Below are 17,772 nucleotides of genomic sequence, written 5' to 3' on the forward strand. Positions count from 1 at the left end.
TGAACATGACATACTGAGACTGAAATATAACTGAAGACCTGGTCAAGTGCCCTGAAGTCTCACTGTGGGAACTACTATTAACCGACATAAAATCACGTGAGCTAAATGTATAGCCCGATGTATATGCCACATTGATATGACCCAATATACCTTGCAAGGGGTGTAAAGGCATGATTGTTCGATGTATATGCTCTATCGATAGGACCCAATATACCTTTTCATGGGTATAAAGGCATGAATGGCGCGATAACTAAAGTTGACGCCCAAAACAGGGGACTGACAAACCTACGGAGTCATATCGTTCTGGGACTATGAGGGCACGTTGAACCCTAGTCCAACTCGGTCTAAGCCTACTCCCAATTGAAAGGTGTATGACACAACAAAATTGAAATACTAGATGGCTCAATGTTCTGACATGCAAATCTGAGAATGCATTATTTAAATACTAACAATGAAACATTCTTAACTGGAGCATGTATATCTGTTTAAACTGACCTAGCAAGTGTAATTCAAAACTAATGGAATCTACACAACTAGGGTTTTGAGTTTCATCCTAGGAACTAAGCAATGATTCCACGAAAACATGATAATCTGATTAGGAATACTTTAACAACTAAATCACAACTAATATCTAAGGTTTTAGAAACCCTTGATCTAAACAAGATATAAGAATCAAGATTTTGACTGAATTCAAAAGACCTAGTGGATGAAAAGAATCTACCAATGAAATCCCACATACCTGGTGATGAAATCTACGGAGAAATCCTTCGATTTAAGGGCTGAAACTTTGAAGAACACTATTGCTTGTTCTTGGGAGTTTTGGTCAACTTTTCCTGTTCTTTATTCCACAAATTTGGATGATTTTAGGTTAATGTGGGTTATGGGTAATTCTAACTAAGTTATTAGGCTTAGAATGAGTAAAACGACGTAGTTTAGGCATAAAACGATGAAGTTTAAGTGCCCAACGTATGGGAAAAAGACCTAAATGACCCTATCTTAAAAGCTGTCGAAGGCCACCCATGGAGGGACCAATTGGCCGTAGGTCAACCTAACAACCGTAGGTGGGGTCGTCGGTCAACTCTGCCGGATAGGGCTTCACTAAAATGAGCATAACTTTTTAGTCGGAGATGGGATTTTAGCAAACTTGGCGGCGTTAGAAAGAGAATTCAATTATATATCATTTGGTAGGTCATGTGCCACTTAATTCCTTTTATGCTAAGGGTTATAACCATTTGAAGTTGACCCAACAACAATTTCCCTCTAACTGGTTGTTGACCCTCACCTACGGTCAGGCCTACGGTCTGTAGGTCCAACCACGGACCATACTGGTCAACCGCGAGTGGGATCAGAGACCATAAATATTTGGTCCTCAATGATGGACCCCACGTACGGACCATGTGTTAGACCACAGACCATCGATGGCTTCTGTAGTTCTTGCACCTGGTCTGGAAAAATGCATTTTTTTCTACTTTCTCAAATCTGAGGTGTTACAATATCTCCCCCTTGGGAACATTCATCCTCAAATGAAGTCTAAAAAAGTTGAGTATGGAGGGAAGGAACTGCAATCCCTACCATTAAGTACTAGAAACTGCTATCTAACTGAACTGAGTTCCAAGGACATACAAATATGCTGAAAATACAAGAACAACCAAATGAACAAGGTACTAAGAATGAATTTACGCAAGAGTTACTATGGACTAGAGAGGAAACTATTATCTTAAGCTGAAATGAAATCAAAAGAAAGAGATGTTATCAGAGCTATGGATAATAAGAAACACGGTAAGAAACATACAAGTAGAAAATTAAGAAAAATAAGAAGAAAATTAAATAAATTATATCCGGAATATAAACAACTTAATATCACAAAGACTGATAATGAAAAATTAGATCAATTAATAAATAATATATCTAAAATAGAATATAAATATATTCAATACTTAAAAATACAATGAATAACAAGAATAGTGAATATAGACAAAAACTTAATGAAGTAATTATAGAAAAACGACAAGAATTAGAACATAGGCAAAATAGACTTAATAGTAATATATTTGCAGGAATTTGTCACAAATCTATAGTAGCACAAAGAAAGACTATTTTTTATCTAGAAATACAAATAAATAACTTAGAATATAAACTACAACATAATTTATAAATGAATAAAGAAGAATACGCAATAGATGAAAAAACATATGAAAATTATGACGGATTAAAAATAAAGATAATATTTTCTAATCTAGGAAGAAGATATAAGAAAATAGGTGACAATATAAGTTTAATGTTAGAAAAAGAAACGGTAAAACTAGAAGATAGTTTAACTGCTATGGTAAGAATAACAAAAGAAAATGAAGAAATAGATAGAAGAACGGAAATTGAAAAAATAAAACAACAAGCAAAAAAGGAAGTACAACAATTAGAAGAAGTAAAAAATACTAAAATAATAGAGCTAGAAAAAGAGCTAGCAATATTAAAAGAAATGTATGAAATTAAACAAAAAGAAAAAGAACAAAAAACAAAATTAGCAAATGAGATAATTAAATTTAAAGAAAAATTGCAATTACAAGATGAATTAGAAGAAAAAGAAGAAAATAACCAAGATAATCTACCCGAAATAAGAGTTGATGAAATAAACGATGATGATCTAGAACAACATTCGGAAACAAGTGAAACATATACGGAACTTTTAGCAAATATAGATAATACAAAGAATTTAGAAGTAAATGCAGAAGACGTAGACATGGACGAAAAACCTAGCACATCAGGAGTAAAAAACCCAAAAAATTTTAATCCAAAATATTATAATAAAAATTATGAACAATATAATAAAGAAAAAACTACATGGGATAAAAGATTAAATAAAAAATGGACGCCTAAACCAATAACTGGACAACATGAATTTTTAGATTTAGACTGTGTAGCAGACATAAATAAAACAATCCAATTATGGGTAGGATACATATCAAAACAATTAATAGATAACAAGATAGTAATAGCAGAGGCACCAGGATACATAGAAAGAACAATTATAGGAACAGTAAAATTATGGCTACAAAATTTAACAAATGAAAGCTTAACAACTTTAAGAAATAATAAAAAATTTGATGGTGAAATAGCCACTACAACCATGGAAATATTATATAAATACGAAATAGCTATAAGAAATGAATTTAGTAGTATGACAACAGAGGTAGAAGAACAAAATAAAGAAAAAATCATAAATCGGAATCTAATGACAAAATTAGCAATATGTAATATGTGTTACATAGATGAATATACATGTGCATTTAGAGAATACTATTATAAAGGAACATATAGCATAGAAGAAGGTAAAGAAATAAGAAAATTATATTTTACAAAATTACCAGAACCTTTTAATTCAAAAATAATAAAAAGTTGGAATGAAGCAGAATTAACAGATACCTTAGGAGCTAGAATAAAATTCTTACAACGATGGTTTATAGAACTATGTGAAAAACATAAAGAAGAAATAAAAATGGAAAAAATATTAGTAAAAAACTTGGCATGTTGCAAAAATAAGACAGCACCCCAATTTGGTTGTACGGATAGATATTATAAAAATAAAAAGAAATATAATAAAAAATATAGATCAAAATATAAATATAAAAAACCAAGAAGAAGGTACTATGTAAAAAACTACAAAACCAAAAGACCATATAGACCAAAAAGAAAACTAACGGAATGTACTTGTTATAATTGTGGAAAATTAGGACATATAGCTAGAGATTGTAAATTACCTAAAAATCCAAAGAAAAAACAAATATCAGAAATAATAATAGACGATGAAAAATATACACAAATAGAGTACGTAGATTATGAATTAGAAAGCAATGATAGTATATATGAATTATCGGAAAATGAAATAGAAAATAGCTCAGTAATAGAATCGGATAATGAATACGATATCAATGACTGAAAAAGATATACAAATAATAACTAAAGAAAAATATCAAGATGAAGAATCGACAGAACAAAAAATAATATTTGATAATAATATATTTGAGCAAATAAAAGGAAAAGAATTAGACCTAAGTGTAGCAAAAATATTCGAAATACCAACAATAAGAAACTGGTTTAAACGACAAAAAGAAGAATATTACGTAGTAAGTCAAAGAGAACATATCATAGATTGCAAATACACTAAAGGAAAAGCTAAAATACCAATAATAAATAAACGAATAATAAATAAAGAAATACAAGATATTAAGGCTAAAAATCCAATTAAATATGTACATTTAGGAGGAACAGAAATACTAATAAAAGCATGTTTTAGAGAAGGAATAGATACACCCATAGAAATATACTTAGCAGATGATAGAATTATACAACCTATAGAAAAAAGCATAATAAGTGCGGTAAAAGGTAACCTCATATACCAAAAATTTAAATTTATAATAAGTGCTAATTACTCAGTAGCAGTAAATGACAGAAATATAGATAAATCATTAGTATTATATTGGAAAATGTCAGGAATAGAACTAGCCCCGGGAAGTAAAATATTTACAGCTAGATGTAAAAACTTATATGTTTTAACGACAAAACACAAAATAACAGCAAAAAATAAAATAAATAAAATAAAAATAGAAGATCCCTTTGAAAGAATAGTTACAGTCATAGATAAAAATGATTATAGTTATAATGAAATTGATATAGAAGAAGATTTAGAAATAGTAAAAGAAAGACTAAGCACATCGAAAAGAATAAACAATGAGATACCCCAAATATCATCAAAAATGAGTACCTCAAGGAGAATAGATAAAACCCCACTAAAATCAATGGAAGAAGACATAAAACCATATCATTACTACATCACGGGAATAATGGAACAACGAAAATATTTAATACTAATAGATACAGGACGAGAAGAAAATTATATTACAAGAGAATTAGTGACGGAAGATGAAATAATAACTATTGAACAATCATGCTCCGAACTACCAAAAGCATTAATATATACCGAAGAAACTACAGAAAAGGAAATAATCATCGGAGGAGTACCAATAGTGATAAAATTCAAAATATATCAAGGAAATGAAAATATCATCTTAGGAATAAAATGGTTAGAACAAGTAAAACCATATAATCTAGAAGACAAACAATTAACAATAAATTATGAAAATAAAAGGGTAATAATAAAAAGGACTTTAGTATGATAAAAATATGAAAATATATATACTTGCGAAGATAATAATAGAAGGATATTACAACCGATATTATACACCAATGATAGATACGGGAGCAGAAGCTAATATATGTAAATATAATTGTTTACCAGAAGATAAGTGGGAAAAATTAAAAACACCTATAGTAGTAACAGGATTTAATAATGAAGGAAGCATGATCACATATAAGGCAAAAAATATAAAAGTACAAATATGGGATAAGATATTAACTATAGAAGAAATATATAACTTTGAATTAACTACAAAAGATATGCTATTAGGAATGCCATTTTTAGAAAAATTATACCCACATATAATTACAAAAACACACTGGTGGTTCACGACACCGTGTAAACAAAAAATAGGAGCAAAAAGAGTAAATAATAAAAAACGAAAAACAACGGAATGGATAAAAGGAAGTGAAAAAATTACACAAAAATTAGAAAATATAAAAGAAGAAGACCCTAAAATAGAATTAATTATATTCTCTATAGATAAAGTAAAAATAATTCAAGATAAGTTAGAATTATTATATAGTGAGGATCCTTTACAAGGATGGGAAAAACATAAAACAAAAGTAAAAATTGAGCTAATTGATAATAACAGTATAATAACCCAAAAACCATTAAAGTATAATTTTAATGATTTAACCGAATTTAAGATACATATAGATGAATTACTAGAAAAAGGATATATACAAGAAAGCAATAGTAAGCATACAAGCCCGGCATTTATCGTAAATAAACATAGTGAACAAAAAAGAGGAAAAAGTAGAATGGTTATTGATTATAGAAATTTAAATGCAAAAACTAAAACATATAATTATCCGATACCAAATAAAATACTAAAGATAAGACAAATACAAGGATATAATTATTTTAGCAAATTTGATTGTAAATCAGGATTTTATCACTTAAAACTAGAAGAAGAATCTAAAAAACTAACAGCATTCACTGTACCACAAGGATTTTATGAATGGAATGTATTACCATTTGGATATAAAAACGCACCAGGTAGATATCAACACTTTATGGACAATTACTTTAAACAAATAGAAAATTGTGTAGTGTACATTGATGATATATTATTATATTCCAAAACACAAGATGAACATATAAGATTATTAGAAAAATTTATACACATCATAGAATATTCAGGTATAAGTCTAAGTAAAAAGAAAGCTGATATAATGAAAAATCAAATAGAATTCTTAGGAATACAAATTGATAAAAACGGAATAAAAATGCAAACACATATAGTACAAAAAATAATTAACTCAAATGAACAACTAGACACAAAAAAGAAATTACAATCATTCTTAGGACTAGTAAATCAAGTAAGAGAATACATACCAAAATTAGCAGAGAATTTAAAACCATTACAACAAAAATTAAAGAAAGATATAGAATATCAGTTTGATAAAAAAGACCAAATACAAATACAAAAGGTAAAATTATTATGTAAAAACTTACCTAAACTATACTTTCCAGATGAAAATAAAAAATTTACTTATATAATAGAATCAGATGCAAGTGAAAAAAGTTATGGAGGAATATTAAAATACAGGTATGATGACACTACGATAGAACATCATTGCAGGTATTATTCAGGAACGTTTAATAATACAGAAATAAAATGGGAAATAAATAGAAAAGAATTATATTCAGTATATAAGTGTTTATTATCATTTGAACCATATATTGTATATAACAAATTTATTATAAGAACAGATAATACACAAGTAAAATGGTGGCTAACAAGAAAAATACAAGATTCGGTAACAACAAAAGAAATAAGGAGATTGGTATTAAATATATTAAATTTCACATTTACAATTGAAGTAATAAAAACTGATAAGAATGTTATTGCAGATTACTTATCAAGACAAAGCTACTCAGACTGAGAACGAAAATACAATGGAAGAGATACTCAAAGCCATAACTACACTTTGTATAAAAGTGGACAGTATGGACAACGAGATACAAAAGCTAAAAACTAATGAAGATAATATGAAGTCTAAAGCTAGTCAGCAGCATGACTATAAAAATGCGGAGCTACGTCGATCGGAAGACGGAAAAAATCCAGAGCTAAAAGGAGACGATGGGAAACTCCTTAAAACCCATAACGTTTGTTTAAATACAGCTGCAGGTACAAGCAAACAAGTTAGCGATAAACAACATAAAAATGCTAACTTAAACCAGCTATTTGCAAAACCATTTACCCAAAGAACACCTAAACATGTGTCCATAGAACCACAAACATCTACATACGCAGATAGTTTGCAAAACCAAAGTGAGAAAAAGACATATAATTACATCACACGGACCTATATTGAAAATATCCACAAAATTCAAACCTATTTAAACCGCAACCCCAGATCAACTACAAAAGAACCAAACCAAGATTATTTAACCCAAAGACTGCAAGGTTATAATAAACTAATTGCACAACCAAAAACTAACGCCAACTTAGTTAGGACATGTTATAACTATGGATTACTAAATACTGTATATACATATGACGGAGAAGAACTAAGCGGAATACCGGAACTATATAGAGCATTTATTACTTATAAGAGAGTTACTAAGGGAAATCTATTCTTTGTAAAGTTTTATACGGCAACAGCAGAGATATTATACGAGGAAATAAAACCTCCAATACAAGTTATCAAGATAGGGTTAACCAAAGATATGATTATACCCGAGGATATCGGACAACAAGAAGAGATATGCAAATTAGAGATACCAAGTTTTTATGCCAATAAAAGAATAATTGGTATATCAACTATCATACAAGAGTTAGCAAACAATTATTTAAATGGAAATGCTATATGGAGCTACTATGCAAGAGATCAATTAATGATTTATTCCAATTCAAGGGAACTAAGGAAAGCAGATATGGATGAAGTCCAGAGATGGATTTTATCACTACTAAAGCCAGAAGAACGACCTACGACACGAGCATTAAAAGAAGGATTTATTTCAGCAGAATTATTAACCAGATATTGTAAATTAATTGGTCATAAATATCCGGACCATATATGTTCAAAGTGCAACGGAGAAGATAATATAATTCCAGATGTCCAGTTGGAATAATTAACGAGGAAGAAAACAAGAAGAAGATAAGAAGCGGAAAAAGTTATGTAATAATGTAATGTGAAGTTGTCAAAGATAAGAACGGAAAGAAGATAGATTGTCAAGATATGTGTAAAATTGTCAAGATATTGTCAAGATATGTGTAAGATATGTCATAAAGTAGGTATGGAATAGGTATGGGTCTTTTGTCAAAAAATGACAAATGTAGTAGATAGTGTACATTATTGTGCAAATAAGTCGTAAAGTAGATAGTAGTAGACAAAATAAAACTATTCATGAATAGTAGTCATGAATAGTAAGTAGACATGTGTAAAAAATGTGTTAGGATAAGCTTTTAGAATTGTAAGTTTGTGTGTCTATATATAGACTTAGTAGGAACCATTGTAAAAAGCAGGCAATGCCTAAAGCAATAAAACTCTTCTACATAAAAATCCTCTCTTTTCAAAATACTCTCTTAAGATATTAAACACTTAAAAGTTAATATGGAGAAATCTGAAATCCAGTCAGATATTTCAGATAGCATGGCAAAGCAAGAAGCAAAGGTATTTTGTTCAAAATATATGCGGAACTAATTTCATATATTCCTGAATATCATATATGTGATTGAATAAATTTATGTTAGTTATTATGTATTAGAATTATTTGAATCATGATTTCTAGTTTATTAGCACACTGGAAACAGGGAGAAAACTTCTATACTATGCCATCCTAATGTTGAAACCGGTAGGCGAGGAAAGCCGTTTAGGGGAGTAAACAAAGTTGAGGCGCTGATAAGAAGGAAGTATCCGCTAAAGTACGATGCTAGTAGTGACAGGAAAACATGATAAAGATAATCTAGTTCATAATGATCTAATATGAATTTAATCAATTATAAATATGATAGGAAGGAATAGTTGAAAATAAAATCTGCATAGACAACGAACATGACTACATATATGCATGATGAAATGATAAAAAATTATGAAACTTTAATATTATATGTACTTAAGGATATAAAAATAATTGAATTAAGAAGAATAATATGGGAAAAAATATTTAATGATTACGAATCAGAAGATATATTAAATCAAGAATGGTATGAAATAGATTTACAAGATCTATATTTAGATAATGAAAGAATAGAATGGTACGATTTAGAAATAAATTCAGACTAAAATGAAATACGAATATTTACAATATTGGACAGAAGCTATGGAAGATATGAAATTATTAGAACAATTAATGGAAGAAAATTTATGTATGTATCAAAGAACCCAAGATATGTCATATTTAGAATATGTCATATTTAGAATATATCATAAATAATATTAATGAAATATTCAGATTAAAACAACTATCGGAAGAATATTACAATAAATATTATTACATATTACCATGAATTTAGCACTACCAAAAAATAATATTAAAGAGATATCAAGATTAAGACACTTAGTAAAACAATACTATAGTAAAAGCTTTAAAATAAAATACTCACTTACCAAACTATCAGCTACCACATCATCACTTCCATGAATCCACTAACTACCAGTTCCGCACCAAAAAATGGTCTCCTAAGCGAGCAAGCTGATGAACATCTTTTTCGAATTCCTTCCCTTTTTCCTCAACATGTGCTACACCACCCTCTAGATCACCTTTCTGGCCTTAAGGTAAGAGATAATTCGACCTATAGGCACTGAGCTACTACCCTTCCATTTTAAGACTGGCTCATTGGAAACTGAAACCAAATGATCTTAGTTCTACAATCGATTGAGGCATAACATGAATGTAACCAATCCATGCATAGAATGATATCAAAATCTACCATTTCTATCTCTACAAGGTCTACTGAGGTGACTTTTTGAGAGACTGTAACAGGATAATTTATGTATAGCCGTCTAGCTATAACTGGGTCACCAATTGGAGTAGAGACTGAGAAGGGTTCTAAAAGAGTTTATGGACTGACACCAAAGTTTACTACTATATAGGGAGTTACAAAAGACAAAGTAGCCCCTGTTGTCTTTCCACTGAGTGAACCATATGTGAGCCACATCTTTAAGCTGGTAGGATGCCAATTCCTCCCTACCACTACCAGTCACATGCATCACTCCAAAGATTTTCTTAACCTCATCAATGAATTTATGTGGGTCCTCTCCAACTTGCGACCCTAAAAACTCAGGCGGATTCATCCTAAAGAAATCTTGGACCCTAGATGCCACTGATCCACCATTATTATTAGTAGGAACTGGAACCTTCTTATTGTTCTGGTTGGCTACACTGAGCCAACAGTTGGATCGCATTCCAAAACTCTACATTCGAAACCTATGGTCTGGGACTGGAGAAGCTGTGTTAACATTACGTGCATTAGCATTTCGTGTGTAATCTCTACAAGGAGGCATGATCTGAAACACCTAATATCAAATTATAAATGACAAGTTGGATCATACCTTACGCACGATAAAAGTAGCAAAGAAAGTGAAGTTTTCCTAAAACATTTCGAAGCCTCCCTCTCATTAGATGTAGTGCACTTCACACACGTGAAAATGACTTTACTTAGTGCGCCTTTCATACATCCTAGGAATCTTAAACCTAATGCTCTAATACCAAGTTTGTCACTCCCCGAGGCTACCCCCTGGACATAAACACGGGACCTAGGATCACGAGTGACCCCAAGTTAATTGTGAGCTGGCATATCATAAGCATACTAAAAGATCACTGAATAAATATACTATGTAGGAGGTTAAACAATGATAACTAAAAGTGGGGATTACCAGTACTGATCTGAATATATAAAAGACTATGAGTTTAATAAAAACTGGAGGATCAAACTCAAAACTAAAACTGAATCTAGTACTATGTCTGAAAAATTCTCTAACTGACTAAATTTGATGGGACATGCCCCTAGCTAACTCTAGCAAAATTGAAAGCTGAATAAAAAGACTAAAGTGTAAAGCATGCCTATTATCCTCGAAGTATGAGGACTTACCACTGAAGCTGCTGAACTGGAGATTAAGAACTGATCTATGCGTGTTCTGGATGTTGAGTACCTAAACCTACATCATAAAAGGATGTAGCGCAGAGTATGCGTAAGTACTTGGAATGTACTAAGCATGCATGATATAGAGTATAGCTGAATAAAATACATAAGTGAACAAAACATACTGAGTAATAACATAATCTAAACTGAATGTAAATGCTGAAATATACTGAAGGCTAAGCTAAATGTAATGATCAAGTAATACTGAGACTAAATTCTGAAATATAACTTAAGACCTGGTCAAATGCACTGAAGTCTGACTATGTGAGCTACTATTAACTGACATAAAACCACGTGAGCTAAGCGTGGAGTCCGATGTATATGCCCCATCGAGAGGACCCAATATACCTTGCAAGGGGTATAAAGGCATGACTATTCGATGTGTATGCCCCATCAATATGACCCAATATAACTTGCCAGGGGTATAAATGCATGAATAGCGTGATTACTAAAGTTGATGCCTAATAGAGGGGACTAATAAACTTACATGGGCACATAGGTTTGGGACTATGAGGGTACGCTGAACCCTAATCCAACTCTATCTAAGCCTACTCCCAACTAGAATGTATATGACAAAACAAAATTGAAATACTAGATAGCTCAATGTTCTGACATGCAAATTTAAGAATGCAACATTGAAATACCGACAATGAAACATTCTTAATTGGAGTATGTACATCTATTTAAATTGACCTAGAAAGTGTTATTAATAAACTAAACAAATCTACACAACTAGGGTTCTGAGTTTCATGCAAGGAACTAAACAATGATTCCACATAAACATGATAATCTGATTAGGAATACTCTAACAGCTAAATCACAACTAATATCTAAGGTTTTAGAAACCCTAGGTCTAAACAAGATATAGGAATCAAGATTCTGACTGAATTCTGGGGACCTAGTGGATGAAGGGAATTCACCAGTGAAATCCCACATACGTGGTGACAAAATCTACGGATAAATCCTTTGATTTCGGGTCTAAAACTTTGAAGAGCATTGCTGCTTGTTCTTGGGAGTTTTGGTCGACTTTTCCTTTTCTTTTTGCCCCAAGTTTGGATGATTTTAGGTGAATGAGTGTTCTGGGTAAGTCTGACAAAGTTGTTAGGCTTAGACTGTGTAAAATGACAAAGTTTAAGTGCCCAACGCATGCGAAAAAGACCTAAATGACCCTAACTTAAAAGCTGTCAAAGGCCACCCACGCAGGGACCTACTGGCCATAGGTCGACCCACCAACCATAGGTGGGGTCGTCAGTCAAGTCTACCTGACAGGTCTGCACTAAAACGAGCATATTTTTTTACTCGAAGATGGGATTTTAGCAAACTTGGTGACGTTGAATAGATGATTCAATTATCTATTATTTGTTAGGTAATGGGCCTCCTAATTCCTTTTGTGCTAAGGTTTATGACCATTTGAAGTTGATCGAAGATCAATTTCCCTCTAACTGGCAGCTGACCTTCACCTACGGTCCGTAGGTCCAACCACGGACCATATTGGTCGACCGTGGGTGGGATCAGAGACCATAAATATTTGGTCCTCAATGACGGACCCCACCTACGGACCGTGTGTCAGACCACGAACCTCAGTGGCTTCCGTGGTTCTTGCACCAGGTCTTGAAAAATGCATTTTTTTTCTATTTTTTCAAATCTAAGGTGTTACGTTCCCTTATCAAAATCCAAGGTGTTACGCATGATTCTTGTAAGTCTTTCTAACTGGGTTGGGAGTTGACTAGATATTGTGGTTATTTCTGATTCGAGGTTGATGTTTACGATTTATGAATGTTATTTCTAGTTAGTGGCTGTTATTTCCACTTTGAGGTTGATGCTTCTGGCTCGTGGCTGTTACCTCTAGTTAGAGGCCATCACTTGGGCTTTGAGGCCTTGCATACACTTATTGGATCTGGATTGGAGGCACTTTACTATCGTAGTCTTAGTTATTTTGTGTACCTATCAGGCTTATAGGGTCTGTTCGAGTTTTATTTAAACTTGTGCACGAGTCTACCTTATGGGATTATAGAGATCTAGTTAGGTTTAGTTTAGTTTTACTTATATTTTCTTTTGGTATGCGTGTGTGCTCTCTTTCATATTCGCTTCGACCTCTTGTCTATATTCTATCTTTTTATATTGTTTGTACCTTTCTTTCTTAGTCGACCTTTGATGCCTATTGAGTACCTTTATTTTGGTACTCATGCTACCATCTACATCTGTTTCGTGATGCAGATCCTAGTACCAACTAGAAGTGGTGATTGTTCTTGCCATCTTTTACAGTTTTTGGGGATCGAAAATGGGGGTGAACACTTGGCGTTCTAGATCAGCTTGTCTCCTTTTGTATATATATCTAGCTATTTTTTTTCTTTGAGATGACTTGTTGTGCTCCACTTTTGGGACTTCTATTTTTCATATTAAACAACTTTGTACTTGTGATTTCTAGGTTTCTGGAGGGATTCTATTGTATATTGATTTTTTTTGCTTCCGCTTCTATCTCTTTTATTATCTAGTGTTGGTTCTGCTTAGTTCTACCATTGTACTCATTGCTAGTCGCTCTGAGTACGAGTTTGATTAACTACTGGTGGATTATAGTAGGTGCCATCATGACTTGAGGGATCGAATTAGATCCTGATAGTATTTTTTAGAACTTTTCTTAAACGTCACAATCATAAATAGGCCCAGACCTGGAATTCCCTTGAACAAAAGTATCAAGGAGTTTTTGCAGCATATTTTGATTGATAAGAACTCTACCTATTGTCCATTCAAGCACTTTATAATTGCACCATGTTATAGAACCAATGAAACCTATTTCATTAAGTTCACTGTATCTTGCGGTCAAGGAATGACTTGTTCTATTTTCCATAAGATTATAAATACAATTAAATCCATCCATAACCATTCATCAATGTCGCGGGCTGATAGAATAATTTTCAATTCTCTTCACATAATATGGTTCTCTTAACCGGACTTTGCACTTGGCTTAAAATGTGGTAATGGTAACTCATCCCTAGTGTTAATCTCACTAGTGAGTTGTTGCCTAGAGTCAAAAATCACTAAAAAGACATCCAACCTTGAATGTGATGATTGGATTTTGACCACTTGATTTAGTCTTTACATAAAATATAAATGGACAACTTATTGATAATAAGTAGTAATACATATGATGTTGCCAACATACAATTTATTTTGAACATTCTTATGTCCTTATTTTCATATTTAAACATATGTAGGACACCCTACATGCATTTAAGATTATGTCTTACATACTGAAATAGGTAAATTAAAAACTAAAATATCAAGAGTCTATGATCTATTGAATGGACCAAAGATAAAGAAACTAGGCAATTAAAAAGAGATTATTTGCCATTGATTGATCAATCTAAATTTCTGAATTCTTCCCCATTTAAAGCTTCATTGAGGAAAACATCATCCCATTCCCATGCATCATTCTCAAGTGTGTTTTCAACATGATATTCATTGTTTCCCATGGTATTCTCCTGATTATTGTGATAAAATGTTTAAAGTGAGTAATTGTGTGAATAGTATGATAAAAATGAATTTATAAGCAAAAATATAAAATTAATTAGTCAATAATAATAAGAATAGAGCTTTGAACTAATAATAAGAACAAAGCTTTGAACTAATAATAAGAATAGAGCTTTGAACTAACCTCCATGAAAGAGTTAAATCCATCAACATTAGCAGCTATGACATCACTTTGAGCTGAAGAATGATCAGTTTGTTGAATGATGTGATTGTTGGTGTTGTTATTATGAAAGTTGTCATTCCCATTTGAACTAACCTCCATGAAATTGATAAATCCATTAACATTAGGAGCTATTTCATCACTTTGAATTGAAGAATAATCATTATGTTGAATGATGTGTTTGATATTGTTGTTATTATTAAAGTTGTCATTCCAATTTGAATGGACATATTCCAACCCTGATTGGAAGGGATTGTTCACTTGTGTACCCGTAGTGACGAGTGGACTCGAGTTAGGCCTGGAGATAGAAAGAGAGAGAGCGCGCGCTTAGCAATCATATAATGTTAAACAAGAAAATACCAAGATAAATAATAAAATATAATTCACTTGTCTCGTTTTTTAGGATTGTTTCTATTTTAGTAGTCTCCTATTTATAACAATATGTTCTCGTATAGAGTTTATAATTCTGATTTCATCATTCTTTTTAAATAGATAAAATATTATCTCTCAAACAATAATAGATTATCGAATAAAAGCTTATCGAAAGAAACCTTGTAGAAGCACAAATATTTTTCCAGGAGTTCATAATAGAGTTGTCACTACTTTCACCAAAAGTCACTTGTGCCTGAAAAATATGTGACTTAACTAGTTTAGTACAAAGGATGGGAGAGGGGTGGGGGTAGGATTTAACAAGGAATAATATTTCAAGAATATTAATGTACCTGTGATTTTTCAACTGTCTGTGTTGAATTCTGCTGGACATCTATCACCATGTTTTGTTGTTGGCTGTATTGTGCAAATAAAAATAATTGTATAAAAAAAATTTAAAATATATCTCGTTCTTTTTAAGAAGATCTTAGTTATTGCACATTAAAATAGTGTTACCTGGAATGGGATATAATTAGGTGACGGGTCTTGAATTTGAGAAAATGATATATTTCTAGACCGTAAAGAACTTGCAAAGGAAGGGGTATATGTGTAATTGGTAAAATTGTTTGCTACTCTCTTTCCTTTGTCCATCCGATCTTGATATATGCTCCCTTGGATAATTGAACTGTAATAATAACGAAATAATAAAACTAAACGAAAAAAAGAAGCGGGAATTTTTCGTAGAAAAATATCATATGAAAAAATGACCTCTTTGGATTAATCCAACTATTAGTATCAAACTGCTGGAGAGTTGTTTGTTGGGTAGCAAATTGAACATCCATGTTTCGTTGTTTCTCCAATTCCATCTTATCAAAATTCATTTGACATTAATTAGGATTTTACATGGTTTCTAAGAAAATAATTATTTTCTTAAAGATTGAGATTTCTCATTAATCTTCAATGATAAATCTAGAAAAAAATATTAGTGAAAGAACAAACTTTTTTAGCCATGATTTTTTGGAGAGATAGTTGCAAGTTCCTCTCACACCAAGAAAGTTGATGAAGAGAAGACTCTTGACCTGGTCCTGGTTCGTAATCCCTGCAGAAACATGTTGTTAGGTTGCATATATATATCGACGACTTCTTTAACTTGTTAGTATATTACATTTAGACAATTGAAATGGACTACTCCCTCCGTTTTACAAAGAATGACCTAGTTTGACTTGACACGGAATTTAAGAAAATAAAGAAGACTTTTGAATCTTGTGATCTTAAATTAAAGTTATGTCAAATGTACAAAATTGTCCTTTAATCTTGTAGCCTTTAACATGCCACGCTGAAAGTTGAGATTAAAATGTTACAAAAAAAGAGAAAGAAATCATTCTTTTTGAAACAGATTAAAAAGAAAAGGAGGTCATTCTTTTTTAAACGGAGGGAGTTTAATCTAAATGTCTAAATGAATGTTGAAGGTAAAGTGGATATCTTCAGCCAAGATGTTAGAATTAAGAAGAACTAAAAAGGAAAACGTATGTGATACTAAATCAAATAACCTTATATTAGCATCCACAATCTGCAATTCCAATGTGCTCTTCTTGATTTGTAGCTCTAGATTCTGCATCAAAGAATTTCAAGTTAGAATGACATTATCAACTTTCCTCATTGGCTCTAATAATAATAATAATAATAATTAATACTTCTTTATTAAGCTAAGACTAGTCTTATATTTTATTTCAATGTCTCACTTCATTAACACTACACTAGCTAGACTAGAAAGGATAGATTGAAAAGTAAAAAAAATGAATTATAATTCAATTTTAAACTTGACAATAAGAGAGACATCAAATTAAGTTCTGCTCACCTCAATCCTGTAGAAATTCAGGCACCAGCAACAAACATCCAAAGGCAACCATCATAAAAGAGTTTAATTCATTAGTGAGAGTCAATTTTACTTAATACAAAATAAATCAAGTATGAGGTACTAGGTAATATTTAATATTTTGATAAATTAAAATTGTGTAACGCTTATATAACTCCATCCATGTGAGCTTGTTCACATTGCCGATCTCAAGATAAGATAATGGAGGAGGATTGCCGATTATAAATTAGAAACAACTTCTATACACTATAAAAAATAGGAGCAAGGTTACATACATCTTATTCTCCTACGACTCTACTTTTAGGATTACACTCATGAGTTTGATCTTGTTATTGTTGGTGCAACACTTATAGGTTAATGAACATTATACTAATGAATTAAAGCTAATGAACACTATATAAAGAATTAGTTGCTCGTCTATATTTTTCCCTAGTCAGAAAAGATTTTTTTAATTATGCTTTGTTTGACTTTCTAATCGCTTTTATTTATTATATTATATAAGCGTAAAATACAAAGTACTATTATTATTATTATAATAATAATAATAA

The sequence above is a fragment of the Solanum stenotomum genome, chromosome 2 (genome assembly GCF_019186545.1).
Source record: "Solanum stenotomum isolate F172 chromosome 2, ASM1918654v1, whole genome shotgun sequence".
NCBI lineage: Eukaryota > Viridiplantae > Streptophyta > Magnoliopsida > Solanales > Solanaceae > Solanum > Solanum stenotomum.